Consider the following 19459-nt stretch of genomic DNA (forward strand, 5'->3'; position numbering starts at 1 on the left):
TGTAGTTGGCTTCTAGAACCTGACAAACTATTTGGGCCTTTTACCCAGAAATATTACAACCCTCACTCCCAATTTTATTTTTTTTTTTTTAGCAAAAATGTATTGGGGGAAAAATTTGAAAGCTATCTTCCTTTCCATAGATATCAGTATGGATCATAACCTTAAGACACAACGGTAATAACTCCATCAAAACTGGTATCTCTATCTAGACTTAGATCCGAAAAATGAGTAGGTAGAGGGAAGGATTCCTGTGAGGGCCATTGAGTCCTCTAGTGGCGATATCACCACCAGAATGCTTACAGTTTCAGCTTGCCTCATTTTCCCCCCCGGAATTGCTGCTGGAGTGCCCTTCCTCCTGCTTCTCACCTGGGGCCTCCCTTCTGCCATATTCTTAGTATGAAGCTTGATTCCACTCTTCTGTCCAAAGCCTTCTCCAGCTTTCCTTACATCCTTCTTGATGTTCCATCATACCACCTGTCCTTCAGTGTGACATTCCATATTTACATGTCTGCCCCTCCAAACTGCAAGTCTGTGAGCACCCTGAGGGTGTTAAATATTTACCTCTGTATTTCTGGAGTCTCTCACAAGTGCCAGCCATCACAGGGAAGGAACCCTAGAACTCCTTTTATATGCAGTCTTAGGAAGAGTCTTGCCGTCTTAGAAAGTAAAGCCAGGTGCCAGGATCAGAAGTTAGCTCAGTGGCTCCCAAAATGGGCTTCAGGTTAACATCACCTGAGGAGCTCCTTCCATAAGCCAGATGTCCACGCTCCACCCCACTGCAATGGCCAGGCATTCAGTTGTTGAGAGCTCCCAGGGTGATTCCAATTACAGCCCAAATTGGCATCCACTGGGTTAGGTAATATTTTGAAGATAGAAAATCAAATATACCTGCTAGGGCATCCTCAAATGAAGTTTTTAACCCAATCCTGAGTTCACTTGGAAAAGTTAAAGTTGTGCTAGGAACCAGCACTCTCTCCAAAATTTAAGAAATATATGTGTAGGCAAGCCACTAAATTAAAAAAGTGGAGGGGGGGGGGAGCAAGCTATTAGATCATTGATTTGTCGATTAAAGAAATGCCATTTGAGGAACCAAGATAAATTAGCATTTTGCACTTGCTTGAGATTTACTAAGGTGCCAGAAATCCTGTAAAAGTATGTGATTTACCATCACAGACAGAAGTGACTAACCACAAAATTACACATGGAAGTAAAGTTCTAAAACCAGCCTATTATTTACTGGAGCCAGAAGCATCCCAGTTTCCTCTATTTCTTTTGTCAACATAGTTGAGCATGAGTTTTCTCCCGAAAAAAACTTCAGCCTGGAGTGAGATTCTCCTGGAACAGCTGAAAACTGTTCCACTTATTTCCAGACTAAGTCACTGCACTTAAGCAGAACTGAAGTATTCACGTCGTCCATTCCCAAGAGCCAGTGACAGGTCCTCACAGCGCTAGCTGCCATGTAATACTCTCGGGAAGCTCAGGGGATTTTAATTCCAACAAAGTCAAACAGCAGCCTATTCCCAATCAACTGGTTTAGCCAAGACATAACCAAATCTTCTTAGTGATGCGAATGTCATCACTAATCTTTCCTGGCTTAACTGGAGGAGAAACAGTTTGAGGATCTGATGCACCTGAATCCTAGTTCAGATCTGTGGGAGGAGTATCAGTCAAAGGGAGTTTCTGATATTGTACTGCTGTGCCCATCACCACAAGGCAACGGACAGGAGTTGTCCATCAGAAAGCAAAGCCACCACCAGAAACAACTGTATCACACCTGGACGGGGACTACCTTCCACCGCAATACTTGAGATTTGTTGAAGCAAGGGAGACGTTAATTCAGAAGTAAAGCACATTCTATTGGGGATGATGGAAAAGATTTGGAAGCAGATTGTGTTGATGGTTCCACAACAGTGTGAATAGAATTAATGCCACTGAATTGTGCACTTAAAAATTGTCAAAATGGCATATTTTATGTTATACATCTCTTACCCCAATTTAGAAAATTTTAACAAAAAAACTAAAACAAACCAATCTTTTACCTATTCCTAAGTTTGGCAGATATATATATTATCATGAAAATATCATGCCAAGGAGAACAATGAGCTACAACACACTAAACAACCCTGTGTTCACCGACAACCTTCCATTGCTTTGTCCTTACCCGCCAACAGCCACAGTCCAGCCTATGCAAGATAATTAATTCCTATGATGAATACCTGACCCAAGGATAATTAACATGGATTTGTAATTAGAGACCAAGATCCCACCCAAAGTAGGTAATTTGATGGTCCTATAATGCAAGAAAACTGTTCTCTTTTCAGATTTTATTCTGTACTATTGTATTTTTGCAAAAGATGAGAATGAAACATAAACAAACAAGAGTACCTAAAGTCCAAAAATTCTTTTTGGATGTTTTTCAAATGAGTAAAAATTAACTATATTCCTAAAATAGTAGACCCTTCCAATTAACAGTACTTAAGAGTGATGAACATTTCTATGCAGTACAGCCCCAGATGTGTAACAATTGTATGAATTTAGTCTATGTAATAATTTATAAAAGGTCTCTGTATAAAGACTTCAAATTCAGATTTTAAATAAGAATTAGGCATAAAAGTCTTTCAAATTTAATTTCCAGTCACTTTTTAGTGATGATAATTAGGATTAAAGTATTCAGCATGCAATAATTTATATTATCTTTTTCTATAACATATTGTCCTGTATTCTGTTTCCTATCATCTATTCTTACTGATTTCATATTTATTTTACATTAGGGAACTTCTTTATGAATGAGTTTTTAATGTATTGGAAATTCATATGTAAATTATATCTTATAGAAGTTCATACCTACTTATATATTTTTGATTCAAGATTAAGAGACATTAATACATAGAAAGCCAAACTAAAATTATTTATTATGTATAAAAGCATAAATAAAATACTACAAACATAGTTTCACAGTATAGCTGTAGCTAGACATATCAAGTTACCTATTTTTCAGGTGTCTATTAGTGTGTTTATTGTGGAATTTAATTCATTAAGTAACTAACATGAACTATAAATATATATGCAAATTTCCAGCTGATATGAAGCAAAAAGTTGATAAATAATGCTTCTGTATAACTATAAAAACAGAACAAGTGAGCCTTTAGGCTATTTTTTAATCATTTATTTTTATTCTGTAAAGACTATTTTCATGTGTATTTTAAAAATATATACACATGAATACACTTGAGAGAAACAAACAGCATATTTATGAAAAAAATCTTGATGGGGACCAGCTTGAAACTGTTTTGTGACTGTATTGCTTTAAAGATGGACAATCCCCATCATTGTATTATTTCTACAACTGAAAAAAAACACTATACATTCACACTATACTTAACTAAAATTAAATTTATATCTCTATGAAGATACAAGGCTTCAAAAATTAGTTTGCTTTGCACGAAGGGGTTTTGTCACTAAAAATTTACAACATTACAAGTGTAAAGGCATGTGCGGCAGGTTAGGATATAAACCAAATGCTGGGGCATTCTCTATAGATTTGGGAAATTCAATTGTTTGGCCAATATCCAGGTATGAGTAAATGTGGACATAACATGCATTCAACATAATATGATATATGTTCACAGGTACTGTTTGCATGTCTTCAGACAGAAGATCACACAATTTGAAACTAGTCTACCACAGTCTTCATTAGAAATTCTTTAAGACCCAGAGTTAGTGTAGCTCCTCTATTATTAAGCAACTCCCACAAAAGAGGATAAATGACAGTGGGTAAAGTAGTGGACAGAAGGCAGAGAGCCTGGATTGGGGCTTGCTCCTTCCTCTACTAGCTAGCTGAGTGAACCTTCATAGGTCAAACAGGATCAGGTTCTGTACCTATAAAGTGATGGAAAAGAATCTGATCATCTTTAAGGCCACATAAAAAATTCTCTGCTCTTTAAAAAATCAAGTTCACTTGAAAGAGAATATAAATATATAAGAAAATTTCTCACTTGTTACATGAGATGTTTATCTATATAGGAGACAGGTGTCAAACAAACAAATAAAAAAAAACGCATTAAGGCAAAGAGAAACTTTAACTCACCAGATTCCATCTGTTACATCTGAATTCATGCATAATTGATTATCCATGACTGGTAAGTTCTTTTCTCACTAGCCCACCACAGTTTTCCAAACATTAGGTATTAAATCACTACTAAAGTAGAACACATTTCAGAAACAGCAAGGGCAGAAGAAGAATATTTTAAACGAAAAATTACATGCTGGTTAATAATAATACAGCTGACCTATGTTTAAGGGAGAGAAATTTTAATCATGTGCATATTAAATATTAATAACCTATTCTGTTATTGTTATAATAAGGTTAAGTAGGCTTCTCCCTGATTAAGGAAAGAGAGAGAAGTAGGAATCCATAATGGTGCGAAAAGATACAGAGATGGGAGGCAGACATAAGGAAAATGTGTCAACAATAAACAAGAGGAAATGAGAAAGAAGGAAAAGATGAAGGTGGAAACTAATCTCTATGTGTCATTATGACTGCCAGAGTACTGGCAAAGAAGCAGCATCCTTTTATTTCAATTTTAATCATTTCTGAATTTTAATACCCAGCTCCTTTTGTAATTCTCCTGGCATTCCCCATATGCCTCCATCCCAGCCAAAACACCAGTGTAAATTAAATGGCAGGCAACCACACCACTGATGTAGCCTCCCAAAAGAACCTGCCAGGTGACCAAAAGCAAATAAAAGGTATGTCTACCTTACATCTCTGAGGACGTCTAGCCAATTAACTGGCTGAATGTTGTCTACTTTCTTTAATTTTGAAGAGAAGGACAGCAGTTAGGTAATCTACAGATAGAGAATCATGAAGAAAAAAATAAGGCAAGCCAGTAGTAATACAATAATCAGTGACCATCAGGGCCTGGAAAAATGAGTTTGCTCTCACTGGCACTAAGGAGCATCACATGATTATTTAATTACAGCTCTAATTTTTGTCTCGTGGATGGCAACATATCAACAATTAATAGGGCAAATAGAGGAGACTGTTTTTAAAGAGACAGAATGTGCGTGATAATGGAATAGGCCACACAGCAGTGTACCGCTTAAGAATACTTTCCTTTCTGTAACTAAATAGGACTGTCTTGCAAAATAGCCCCACACATGTTTTTAAAAGAAAATAAATTTAAAGAGGAAGTGTGTTTTTTAGATAACTTTCTTAGAATGCCCAGAACTTTTCAGAATGTTTTAGATGCAGCTAATACAACCCCTTTGGAACTCTAGTATCAATTTAAAGGAATAGAGTGAAATTTCCATTAATATAAATACCCTAAATCTTAAAACATTTAAAAGTGCAATACATAGAGTTACAATGAAAAATATATTTGTATGCAGCAACCATGGCTCATATTTTTGCAATGGGACCCTGGACAAAATCATTATTGTAGGAAAGATTAGGGAGAGGCCCGTCAGCCTCGGGCCACTGGTAAATAGTATTTTGGGCCCCAGAATATCAGCAAGTCCATTGTGGCCTAACTGTATACACCTAGGGGATGGCTCTGTGTTGACTCTAATACAATTTGTTACCACAACCAAACACCAAAGGACCACAGACCTGAACAGAGATACTTCTCCTAATCCTTGAGGTCAGACAATGAGGATGAAACAGACCCTAGTGCTACTGTCAAAAAAAATGACAGAGCACATAGTTAAAGAAGAAAAACATTCAATTATCCAGAAAGCCGGACATGTGCAGATTAAGTGTTCAGATAACCCCAGTAAAAACAGAAAATTAGAGAGAAAGGTCCCTCCCCCATTAAATCATTATTGCAGCACAAGCTAAATTCTCTGTTTTATTATTAATTTAGCAAATCTTTAATGAGTGCTCACTATGCAAGGCACAGGACACTGACTGTGAACTTTTTCCTATTTTATATAACAGAGACATGCACCTTACAGAGAATTTCTTTTTTGTAGTTTAATGTCTTCTTGAAGTAAATATAAGCAGCACCTAAAAAATCATCAAGTTGGGAATACTAGTGCCATTTTAAGTGCTATATTACATGGCTTCAAGGTCTACGTGTCCAGATTAACCAAGGGAATTCACAGAGTTAACCAATTTGATACAATTGTCTAAGTAAGGCGAAGTTCCGCTTCAAACTCCTCTGGGTAGTCCCCCATTGTTCTGCCATGCCAAAAGCCACAGCAAAACCCAGGTTTGAAATCTGGAAAATAAAATAGTCTTAGAACTACTGCTGTGATCAACTGCTCACATGTATCTTAAGTATCAGGTTTTGGAGCATTTTAAGCAAACGTAACTTGGATCAAGGAACAGTGACTAAAATGATTCCACAAAGTACAAGTATTAAGAGGGACTCAATCAACTCCATAAGCTTTTCATGGTGTGGGCTGGCCAAAGTCATCAGAAAACAAGAAAACGCAGGCATCTCAAAATATAATGTGGGAAAGATAAAAACTGCTGAGGGACAGCAATTTCTGCTACTGGCAAAAGTGATCCAACCAATACCCATTACAAGAAAAGAGGGGGGAAAAGGGAGAAAATTTTGTATCCCAGTGAAAAGTTCTAAAATTCAGTTGTTTTAGTAGAAACCATTTTGATGATTCTGGACCACAATGTGACTGCATACATTCTCAAAGGATATTTTCAAGAGTCTAGCAAGCAGCAGCTTGTAGGTAAGCATATACATCATTCTTTCTTTCTTTTTTTTTACATGGCTGTTAATATAGAGTTAACATGTCTCAGAAAAGGCTGTAATTAACTGTCTACTGCTCTAATAACACTAATAAGCGTACAGTATTATTAAAATACAATGACTGCATACAAAGTAAGGCTGTCATTTTTTGACTTTTGAGATAATGTTCTAAATTGTTTTTGAGTCTTTTTCAACCGCCCAAAAGAGCCCACCTCTAAGATTTGTTTTATAAAGCACAGCGATTGCAATATTGTTATTTCCTCCCAGAGTCTGGAGAAATCTGTCTAACTAACGTTAAATAGGATACCTAGGCATCACTTCAATGGGCAAAGACACAATGGAAAACACTGGGATTCTTTTACCAATTCCGTACATCCTCTTAAAATTTACAAGTGTAATAAGCATTTTAGTTTAGCCCCCTCATTCACTGATAAAATACTTGAATGGGGACAGAAGGTTAGCTTTATCAAGAATCACATAGCCGCGTTGTTAATTCCCAATGATTTCCATTGTCTGGTTCACTGGAACAGGAAAACTCAATTGCATCCAACATCAAACAGCTAATTATGGATTTGCTATATTCAAGACTATCTCCATGTCAAAGGATATCCGTGTACACGGGGTTCTATTTTATTTATAATAATTATTACAATAAAATATTCATAACATAAAACCTCTTTTACCTTAAAGTCCTTAACATTATAAACGTTAAAAGGCCAAATTCTCATTTACATGCTCTTAACAGCATTACAGAAACCATTGAGGAAGACTTAGAAAGGAACATCTAGCAATCGAGTTTACTCTATGCCTGGCTTCCTGGAAAAAACTGCATCTCAAGAATTCCCTTTTCTTTAAATATCTCAAGGAAAGATCAGTCTAGCAACTTCCCATGGGAGCTTCCTACCCTATTTTGCCACCCCCCCCACCCCCCCCCCAAAGAAAAAAGCCCACTGAAAAATTTGTGTTGGTATCTGGTCTCAAATCATCTCTAGCTGAGAAAAAGCGACATTCCAACACAGAGACCTCCCCCCAGACACTCAACGCCTGTCCCTCCCCGTGGCTGTAGCCCTGCTTCTCCACATGGAATGGACAGGAATGTTTCTGGCACTTACCCTCCAGGTATCAGAAGCTGCTCTCTGAATCTAGCCCTACAAGAGAGCTGTCAAAAAGTAGGCTCTGGTGAGGTGACCAGTGAGGGAAGTTCTGTCTGGCAGTGCTAGCAAGGCAGAAGCATCCCCAAATGAGGTGGTTACCAGTTGCCTGTGAAGCAGTTGGACCATTAACTGCAGTTCTGAGGGTGCGTCACAAATCAGGTCATAGCTCTGGGTAGAGTCCACCCACTTCACCCTGTACAACGCCCTCCACTTCCTGCACACCTGGGGGGGAGGGGTAGAGAAAGGGGGGGCAATGCAGATCTACAGACATTCTTATAAAGGCACAACCAGGTGCAGCCTGACATCCGCTTCTTCTACAAGCATTTCAGCTTCATTTGAGTACCTGCAGCCAGAGGTACTCAAAATGTGTGCAGTCACAGGCAGGTTCTAAAACGAGTGGCAAGCATCATAAAAGATTGCACAGTTCAACGTTTCATCCAGCAAAGATCTTCCCTCCACTGGAAACTGAACCACGTCTTAATTTTTGATTACAAGACACTTCACAACCCAATGTCAAATAACGGGACTGAAATTTCAGGAGAATCTAGGGACATAAGTGCCAGGGTAGCAGCTAACTCATTTCCATCTCACATAACCTAACTAGATCACTGCCTCAACTGAAATACATGTTTGAAAGTCCATTGAAAGAGATGATTAGAATTGCTATTACGAACCAAGCCTCAGACAGCAACATCAGTGGAAGTGATAAAGAATAACTTGAAAGGATAAAAAAATAGGCCAATATGCTGGAGAAATGCTTTGCTACTAAATCTCACCCTGAATACATAGACACGCAATCTTTATCTATTTACTCTGAAATGAAATATCTGATCTTAAAAAGACTTTAAAAGAAATAAACAGCAAAAGGTACCACTGGCATAAGTTCAAAAGTATTAAATAATGTGTGTTAATGTGCTGATCACATTCTATGAAGACATCAAGTTTAAATAGACTTACCATTGAGAATAGCACTTAGGAACGATATATAAATTACCATAGTAGACACTCTTTCTTTGGTATAGAGAAGCAGAAGAACCTTGTGTAACAAATTTGATTTATATGCTGTATTAAGACCATATTCTGCTCTGATGTCAATGAGATATGTGATGAGAGACTGACAGTGTGTAGACGATGAGTATAAGAGGGACTTATAGAATATAAGTGAAAATAAGCATTTTCTCAAGTTAACCATAAGTTTTAGAATTCAACTTTAGCAGTGTTTTGATGTTTCCAGGAGTTTGAAAGAGAAGGGATTTTAATTGTAAAAGAAAACAACAAATTCATTTAGTATTACAAGGAAGTTGAAATCACCCATATCTTAAGGTTGACAGAATAACAAGAAAGGAGGCAAGAATATTCTCAGAGAGAAGCCAACAGTATCGAGCAATCAATGAGCCCTACTTTGTACTTATATTTGAAGATTTCCAGTAAAAACTGAGACATTCCATCTAAGACTTGGGAGGGAAGACACTTTATCAAAGTTATTATCTAAGTAATCAAAGCGTTTAAGTAACCTATTTGGAACTTGGTAGAAAGTCAATTTAGAAAACTCACACTTGAATGTGTTTGAACGTATTTGTCCTGAGGTTGCTCTAACAGATGACTATTTTAAGTGGCATGCAGATTCTTTGGGGGTTCTGATGTTATAGCTGAGGTATGTAAAGTAACATTTCTTCCAGCTGGTTCTCACACGACAGAGATGAAAATACTTTTCTCTAAGGTTATGCCATTGGGAAATGATAAGAAAACCTGCTTTCGACCCCTACCCCCAACCGGGAAGAGTCTGAGGCCCTGGATTATAGCACAGGTAGATATTAAAATGGAGACAGAGCCGTTATTTAGTGGTGACAGGAATATAAATACGTGCACTAACCTATAAACTGGTACTTACTTCAGGAAGGTAAGTAATATTTTTCCTCTGATTGCTGAGCTGTCAGTTTAATGCAGCGTAAATAAACAGTAGGTGCCTGCTAGCTCGAAGTAGGAAGTGTTCATTCCACACGAGGAACAGATTACTGAAGCCTGATGCTCATCATACTGAAACATAACTTTCATTTTACCAGAAAATACACCCTACCGTGGAGGATTTTTCGTGCCTGATCTATTAATTAACTTAACTCTGTTCTGTCAAAATGTAAACCAATTTGTTAAAATCATCCCAGACTTTTGGAGTTTGGAAACCAAATCAATTTGAAAAGCAAGGGTAATGACTGCTCTGTAATCTGACCACAAATACTAAAGCCAAATACTTAATAGAATAAGCAATAACTGTACAAAACCAAAAAAGAGAGAGAAAAGAACAAAATTAAATATAGAATTTTATCATCTGAATTACAGAATTTACTCAAAATCCTCCTCCTTGGCTAATTAAAAGCAACTGGCACCTTTACTTTTGTTGTCACCTTGTGCTATTTAGGTCCATCCAATATGTATGCTTCTTCTGCCCCCTGAAATATCTAAAGGTAAGCCATTCATGCAAATCAGATCATACTCTTTAATTCTAACAGAAACATTACTGAGCTCTGCTGAGAGAAGTGACAAGCTTGAGGATCGGATGACGATGTGCTTCCTAACAGCATTCATATAAAATGTGGTTTTCTTCCCATTTTCTATATGCCACAACGCTATGACAGTAGATAGCAACTAATTTTCTCCTTACATACAAGTACTGAGCAAAATATTTCATGGCATCATTTAAAATGGGAACATATCTGATCTAAAAACTATACAAGGCAATTTGGGGAGGCTGTTCTTTAAAACATGAAGAAATTCTGATAATTAATCAATGGACTGTAAAGAGAAAAGAAGGGTTTAAAAATATGTTTGCATTGGACTACAACATGTCTAGATATGGTCTGAAGATTGATTCAGTGACATGTATTTATTTTACATACTTCGCCAATCCCAAGTACTAGTAAGAGTCATCCAAGACAACACATCTTGAAAGAAATGATGTGTTTGTGTACAGGGCATATCTATGTATGGCCCTTTTGGAAATTTACAGAGCAGATGACAAGCCACTAGAGTGCTTTATAGAGTCCCTACTGTATATCCATGTTGTCTTTAGCTTAATAGAGTTTGTAACCAGAAGATTTTTACAATAATGAGGAACAGGTGCCTGTCACCTGACCTTTTAGGCCTAATTTACAATCCACAACCTGTCACCTGAAAAAAATAATTCAAAACCTCCTCCAGATAGTTCCGTCTTTGCCAACTTAATGTAGTCTTTCTTAACCATCACTCAGCAAATCACATCTTATTAATTCGCAGGTTCACATAGCTGGCAACAGACTTCTTTGCAGAAATAAGCCAATATTCATTTTGTGGTTGTTCTTGTTTAAGATGCTGAGAAACAAAAGACCCACTTTTGTAGATTATCAACCAAAGAATATATTAATTTATTACAACAACTAAACAAAAGGCATTCCTTTTGAATACTTTTACATACAAAGAACTATTATTTATTACATATTTCAGCTTGTGGGAAAATGAGGAATGCATTGATTCTGGAAATAACTATTCAGACTTTGGGAAGTTCTTTATGTTTTCTTTATCTTCCCCCTCCCTTCCATCCCTCCTACCCCCCACACATTTTAAGGCACTAGTACTTTAGGAGGGAAATCCCTATTTGTTCTTTATTAGACATCATTTGTATTCATTATTCAGAAAGGAATACAAAATTGAGCAGTGATTTTTATTTCTCTTGTACGATCTTGTTACATGTAGCCATGCTCAAATTTAACAGTGCTTTGTATTTTATAGCTACTGTTTACATATTATGTATTGCATATGACTGAACAACTCTACATTTAAAATATTGTTTCCATTAGAAAAAAACATGAAGTAATAAGTGTCAAATGGAGATGAAGAATAAACATGCCTGGTATATTTATAAAATGCATAGTCATTTAAAATATGCAGAAATGCGATACATATTTTGCTACTGTTACATAGTATGCACATTGTTTAAAGTCTATTTAATAATGTGCCTAACCAAGTTAATTAAAGTATTTATGTCTGGTGATTGTGTTAAACACTTGGAGAGGTAGTGAAAGATGCAGCCAGTTACTTCTGCAAACTAAAGTTGAAATTATGCACTTATTATAACCTTTTCTAACAATGTGAGAAAAACAGAGTAAATATATTAAATTTGTTTCACAACAGATGCTTAGGTTGTTAATATTTAAGATGCCTATTCATGCTATTCCTGTCTGCACATTTGTCAAAAATGTAAGCTTGAATGCTAATGTTTGCCAGCAGACTGGAGCAGCCAGTATATGAATGTACTACTGTTCTACTAAAATAATATGCAATAGAAATAAAGAACTGCTGCTAAATCATAGCACCAGTACCACACAGCAGATTAAAGGTTTGTAGAGCAAACACCTCAACCTTGTTTTTCTCCAGTCTTAGTAGGGAGGGAGGGGGGGGGGGGAGAGGTGTTGCAGCTACATTTGACTATAGAATAAATCTTCCATTCCTGATATCTCAGAAAAATCCACTTTAGACAGGGTGTAAATTTCAATAAAGTTTCGGCGGGATGAGTGACTGGGTCAGCAGCACAAACCCTGTAGATTTCAGGAACTGCTCCGAACAAAACCTGGCACCAAGCAGTGTAGTTTTACTCATTCTTACCCCCTACTCTGTCCTCTAGGGAAAGTCAGGTGGCCTGGCCTCCAAGGAGGCAAGCATGGAACCCCAGGTTCGGTCCTGAAAACCGGACGTCTTTCTGTTTTCCCTCTTTTACAACCACGTGAAGTCCAAGCGTTACACCGTTCGCCTGGAAATGCGGAATGCCGCTGAGAAAGTTCACGGAGGAAGGGCCCAGAGGTCAAAGTTGCCAGCGAGGGCACTTTGGGAAGGGGCCCTGTGGTTGACACTTGTAAGTGGAATTTGCAATGCCCTAGCGGAGGTCCGTGCCAAGACCTCCAGCAAGAGCCCTCGTCCCTCTCGGTATTCTGGAGTCACCCAAGGGTCCTGCTCTGTGCGTTTCCCCGCTACGCGCGTGTCACTCCTGGACCTGCCACCTGCCTGCATCGTCCCTCTCACGGTGGCTGCCCAAGCCCACGTTCCGCCGCCCGGGGAGCCTCGGCGGCGGGGCGCACGGAGAGAGCCGCCACGCTCGGGTCGGGACCGCAGGAGGGAGACCCCGTGGTGGCTGCTCAGTGATGTCTCCGTCCCTGCGAGGAGGGCAGCACCTCTCCCTTCCTCCAGCCCATCTCCAAACCCACGTTCACTCCAGGAGTCTCTTCAGGACCGGCCTCACTACAGCCAGCGAGGACTGCCAACGCCGAGTGCCGCGGCTTTCAAACTCCCGGCTCCAACTGGAGCGCCCCGGCGCCCGGGTGGTTCCCGGGAAGGAGAAGTTGCCACAAACTTCCCAGGTCCCTGTCCGCCGCCGCCGCTCCCTGCCAGCCGCGCGGGCGGGGGGCGGAGGAAGGCGGAGAGGGACCGGGGAAGGATGCTGAGCTGACGGGCGAGCCGGCGGGGAGCGTTCCCACTCCCCAGCGTCCTCCTCGGGGCACCTTTCTGCCAGCCGGGCTCGGAGGGGCACCGGGAGGCTCTCCCTGTCTCCGCAGGCTTCCTTCGGTCCTTTCTACTCCCCTTTCCTCTTCCAAAAGGGGTCGCGCTGATGACCCGAAGGAGTTTGTTCAGCCAGGGTCTGTCGGGCAGGTGTGCCCACACCCTGGGAGAGGACGACGGGCATCCCCGAGTCCCCCATCCCGCGTGCTCTCCCCCACTCTACCGGCCCACGCCTGGATCCGGCAGCGCGGGCGAGAAGGGGCTCGACAGACCCCTGCCGCCAGCGCCCACGAGAGGGGAGCCGAGCCGCCCCAACCAGGGGCGCCATGAGTGGGTGCTACAAAGAAGTTTGGATCCATCCCGGAAAAAAAAAAAAAAAGAGAGACAGAGATGAAAGAGCAAGAGTCGGGAGGAGAAGAGAGGCAAAGGAGCAGAACTCACTCAGGCATGGGCGCTGGGGGCGGCGGTGGCTGTCGAGTGCGGGCCGGAGACCGGGAACGGCTCCCCGGGCAGGCGCACCGGCGTCGGACTTCCGAGGCGGCGGCTTCTGCCTCTGGTGCCGCCGCCGCCGGAGCTGCGGCTGCCGCGGAAGTTAATTGCAACTTGACTTCAAGTTGTCTTCTTTCCCCATCCGAAGTGGGCGTTTAAAGGGGAGAGCGAGGCGAGGAGCGAGCTAGCGAGCGCGCGGGGCCGAGGGAAGGAAGGGAAGGGGGGAGGGAGGAGATGTTAACGGGGGGGGGGGGGAGGAGGGGGCGGGGGCGGGGGCGGGAGGGGGAAGGGGCCGGCGGGAGCCGCTCTGGGCTCGGCGGTCGCCGCGCCCGCAGTCTGGAGGCGCCCAGGAGCGGCCGGGCGCCCCCCGCGGGAGCCCGCAGCCACCCGCCGCGCGCATCCAGCCGCGCTCCTCCGCCCCGCACGCTGCGCCCCGGGGCTCCGCGGACCCTGCGTCGCCGCTGGTTCGGAGCTGGTGCAGCGCGGGCTGGCCGGCGGGGCGGCGAGGCGAGGGCCCGGCCCGCCTCCCCTGCGCCCGCCCCGGCTTCTCCCCCTGGCGGCGGAGCCTCGGCGGCCGCCGGCCACACCGGGCGCGCCGGAGCCCGAGCCGAGCCGAGCCCGAGCCGCTGCCGCCGCGCGCTGCTCCCAGGCTCCCTCCCTGCGCGCCGGCCGGGGTGTCGGGGGGCGGCGGGCCGGAGGGGCGAGGGCGGGCGAGGGGCGCGCACGGGGATTGGCACCGAAGATCGGACCCTCAGCCGCGAGGGGTAAGTGTGGGCGCCTTGGAGTGCGCTTGGGGGGCGCGGCGCGGTTCTCGACGCCCGCCAACCCTCCCCTCTCACCTCTCCCGGGCCCCCACCTCGCGCACCCCCTCCTCTTGCCGCCTGCGGCTTCCTCTTGTTGTTCGTTGTTTGGCTGGGCTTTTTTTTTTTTTTTTTTTTTTTTTGAGGGGGAACAGGGGGGTGATTGCAGAGTGTGCCAGCGGAGGAGGAAGTCAGGTGAGAGGCCCCGACGCTCGCCGCCCCCCCCCCCCCGCCCCCAGCCTGCGTGGGATGTATCACTCCCCACTAGGGGCATGTGGGCCAATTTTTTTCTCTTCAATGTTCAGTGAAGACGATCTTTCCTAGAGGGCCTCCTTCCCTCACAGCCTGTTCTGTCCATCTCCCTTCACCCTCGCCCCTCTTAGGAGCCCATACAGGAGCGCTGCACCCCAACTGAGGAGCACGTGGCGGAAGGAAGAGGAGTGGACCCCTGGCCATTTGTTTACTATTTATCCTCCCATCGGCAGCTGTACTTTTCTACTCGCTGGAAGAAAGACGCCTAAGCTGAGGTCCAATTTCTCCAAAAGCTGGAAGCAAAGAGGGCCAGTGATGAGGGGGCGAGGGGATGTACCCCAAAGGGGCCTGAAACTCCAAAAACCTCTGCAAGATCAGGGGTGACTGGAGGTTCAGGACCCCAGCTAAGGTGAAACGGAAATTCAACTTTGCCCCTCTCCTCTTGCCATCCGTCCCCACCCCCACCCCCAACTCTAAGGAAGCTAACAGGTCTTTTGTTTTTGTGTTGTGTCGCCTTTGGAAAATTTGCATTGAGTATGACAACAGAAAATTACTACTGTTTACTCAAAGTGTAAGGGGATTGCAGAAAGGGAAAAACAACAACAACAATATAGTCTTTACTTTTTCTCTTCGTGTGTGTGTGTGTGTGTGTGTGTGTGTGTGTGTAGTTGTTAGGTTCAGGGCTTGAACTGCAAAACCTCAGTTCGTAACAATAAGAATTGCAGAGCCGCCTCAGTGTATTTTTAGAAGCTGCACTTTCTTGAGTTCCTTTCACACAAGGCTTGCTCTCTCATTAAACCCCCATAAATAATTGTATTTACCAAGAAGGAAACTATGGTAGCAGGAGGGCGATTGCTAAGATCTCCATCCCGCTAGCCTGGAACACAGTTTACAGTGAAGTTCCTGGAAAGTGACTGTGGGCTGAGAATTCAGCTTTTTCCTAAAAGCTCTGTTAGGTCCTCCCTGTCAAATGTCTATGAATAAAGCACACTGGGAAAATCCTGACATCCGTGCAGTCTTATTTTATCTTACACAGTGGCGGATTCTACTTTCAAGCCCTGGTAACAAATACGTCAACGGTGCTGTATTTTGGTGTGGGTTTTCTAAATAAAGGAGAGTCGCCCATGTATTCATGCTGCTTTCTCATCTGCCAGTTCTTTTCTATCAATGGGTATTGAATTCACTGGAATGTATCCGTCTTTTTTCCAGCTGATTGTCATTTTAGGCGGAGGCAACAATTCCAAAGACATAAGAATATGAAAAGTTTATTTTAGAGAAATAGCCCTCATTTTTTTTAAGACACAGGTGCCCACCGCAGTTCCTGGTTCTGTAAAGCAGGGCAAAAAAAAAAATGTGTAAATGATTATGATGCGAAAAAACAAGTTTTCTTTCCTGGATCACTTTCTTCCCCTGCAGGGCCCAGGAGACACCAAATCCTGCCTTAGTTTCCGAAAATGCTGAATTGCCTAACCAGTACCAATATTTCCATCTGGGAATGACATCAGGTTTGGAATGGAAAGAATAAATAAATCCTCAGTCTTTAATTACTGCTTATTAGCAATTTCTTGTAGCAGGCAGCTGATTCTCCAATTTTAAAAGCCTGAAATGAACCTTAACAGAAACTGAAATACAAAAAAAATAAAAGGGTTTTTTTTCTCCCTTGCACACACTTACATATTGGTCTATCCCCCCAAGTTATCAATTAAGCCCTCAGAATTCAAGGTGCTCCCCTGAATTAAACGAAGGGAATATTTTGCCCCAACCTTTTGCATTTGCTTCCCTCCAAATGGCTTTGTACAGAGAGATCATAGACTCTATTAAAATATAAAAGTGTGTAATGATGGGTAAAGGGTATTAAGTAACATTATCTTGATAATCTTGAATAAACCTTGCCCCCTGGCACATAGTAGGAATACATTAAATGCTTACTGAATTAAGATGTTAATGAAATATTGTAATTGGCCACAAATTCAATAGTACTGAGCTAAGGCTTTTTTTTTTCTTTTTTCAGAAAAAGAAGGCATTTTCTCCTGAAAGTTATTAAGGTAATACATTTGTATTCCTAGACTTTTTTTTTATAAGTCCAAATCTAACAAATAGTTGAAAGACAAGTAAATCTGAAACCGATCAAATAATAATAACTAGTATCAAAAGCTGATTATATTCCTCAGAGAATAGACAATAAAATATTGCCTACTAAATAGCATGAGAAAGATGCAAAGGAGAGATAAAACAGTACTGGCCTTCAAGGAACTTATTTGCTGGGAAAATGACATTAAAATTTGAAAAGACAACTCGATAAATCAATAAATGGTTTGAATCAAAGGAATGCTTGAGAAAATAGATTTTTTTTCTTTTTTAGACCAGAGGACATAGACATCCTGAAACTCTGGATTGGAGGGTATTTTTTAAATTAATTTGTCCGGGCAAAACTTTAGGGGCCATCAATGCAAACATCTTAGGTGAAAAGGAGCTCACCACTCACTTCCATAAAGGCAGAGGTTTTAGGTAGAGAATATTTAACACACTGTAGAGTTCAACGTATATTGTGTGAATTAAAGCATAAAATCCTAAGCAATTTATTTCATCTTTGCACACTTCAATATTACATTTTCTTAAATTGCACAGAATTGGTCTTCCTAAAACATACAACCATTAGTCTTTTTCTGTCATTTGCAGGAAAACAGAGCAAATCTATTTTATTAATCAGGATAGGCTATATTATGCCAGAGTAACAAACAATTCCAAGTTCTAGTGGCCTATAGCAGCCAAAGTTGTTTTCTTGGTCATACTATTAGTCCAGTGCACATCAGCTGAACTGTTCCGCGTCTCCTAATTCAGGGACCCAGGCTGATGGGACAGTTGCCATCTTGAATGTTTCATGTGGCTATGACAATAAAGATCACTTTGAAGAGGCTCATGCTGACATTTAAATGCTATGGCCAGAAGTGACCTGCGTGTGTTATTTGGACTCATAGCTATTGACAAGGACTAGTTGCATTGGCTCCATGGAATCATTACAATAAGGCCAGATAGTGCAGCCTCCCTTGTGCCCAAACAGAGAGAGCTATGGTGCACATCTCTAAGGACTACCATGCTGACCCTTTTCCACAGGATAGCCTGCAGCTACATGATCATTTCCTGCCACTTTGTGGCCCAAATGTGCCATTCTTCCAGGTAAACATTGCCAGAGAGACCACTAGCCTTATAGGGAGATATGTTGTGATGTCTTTTCACCATCTATTCTCTCTTTGCAGCACTACCCTAATCACTCCCACAGTGATGCTCTTAACAATTTTAAGTCACTATATATTTACTAATACTATATATTTTTTTTTATTTTCTCTAGACTTACTTTCTGGAAAGGATACAATGAACAGGAGCTTTTAAGAACTGTTATCTGAAGATGTCATTATCATTATCAAAATTTGAGATTTAATCTTGAGTAGTTACTTTTCTTATTGTAAACCTGAAAACCTTATAACAAAAAGTTTCTCCTGGAAGTATTCATTCATTCATTCATTTATCCATCTTTTTGTTCATTCAATAAATATTCATGTGTATCTACTAGATGTAGGCACTCTTGTAAGGGTGATATGGAGATGATTAAGAGTTCTCTTCTAGAAACACATTTTCCAATTGGACAGACAGAAAAAGTCATTGCAATGCTAATAGAGGCACAAAGTGCTATGAGAACACTTAGGAAGAAGCAAATAACCCTCTGGCAGGATTCCGAAAAGTTCCATAGAGGATTGAACTAAGTCTTGAGAATAAGTGAGTCTCCTCTAGGCAGAAATAGAAGATGGAAGAAGGATATGCCAAGCAGAGAGACCAGCACAAGAAAAGGCACTAAGGAGGACAAAGCTTGTTTAGGAATTCAGGGTGGCTAGAACATGGGGTCTTTGTGAAGGATGAAACCAAGCAGTTCCAAATTGTGAAGGGCCTTGCAGACATGCTCTTGAGTTTAGTCATGATCCGATCCATGAAGGATTGCAAACGATTATGTATACCTTGGGCCAAGCATGGATCTAAGGGAGCAAAGCAGACCAAGTTGCGACCATGAGCAGTGGTGGGAGCTGTGGCAACCTGGAGAATATATTCTCTGCCAGAATGGGATAGTCAATGCCAATGGTGTGGAATGTCCATTCTTCAATTTCTACAGAGATGCTAGAAATTCAGCTTATATGAAAAATTGAAATATTAAATGTTGAGAACTTACTCATATTTCAAAGTACAGATTGGGGAGGGAGGCATGTCTAATGGTCAAATTGAGGTTAAGCACTACCGGTCAATATCTCCTACCGGAGATATTAGGTGTCTCACGATGAGATAGAGAGTCACTAAAGATTGTAAGGATGAGAGCAATACCATCAAATCTCTCTAGAAAGAAGATAACTCTGGTGGCAAAGTAGACAGGAAAAGTCAATCCTGCCCAGCCAGCATGGTTCAGGGGTTGAGTATCAACCTATGAACAAGGAGGTCATGGTTCAATTCCTGGTCAGGGCACATGTCCTGGTGGCGGGCCCAGTCC

At 41.7% G+C, this 19459-nt stretch overlaps 1 long non-coding RNA gene across 1 annotated transcript; it reads left to right on the plus strand.

The window, feature by feature from the left end:
* Positions 1 to 16545: 16545 nt before the first annotated feature.
* Positions 16546 to 18498, plus strand: LOC308529957. Its single transcript, XR_013996810.1, has 2 exons — positions 16546 to 16973; positions 18278 to 18498. It is a non-coding gene; the product is annotated as an uncharacterized lncRNA (long non-coding RNA).
* Positions 18499 to 19459: the final 961 nt, after the last annotated feature.

The sequence above is a fragment of the Myotis nattereri genome (assembly GCF_964212035.1).
Source record: "Myotis nattereri genome assembly, chromosome: 14".
NCBI classification, from domain to species: domain Eukaryota; kingdom Metazoa; phylum Chordata; class Mammalia; order Chiroptera; family Vespertilionidae; genus Myotis; species Myotis nattereri.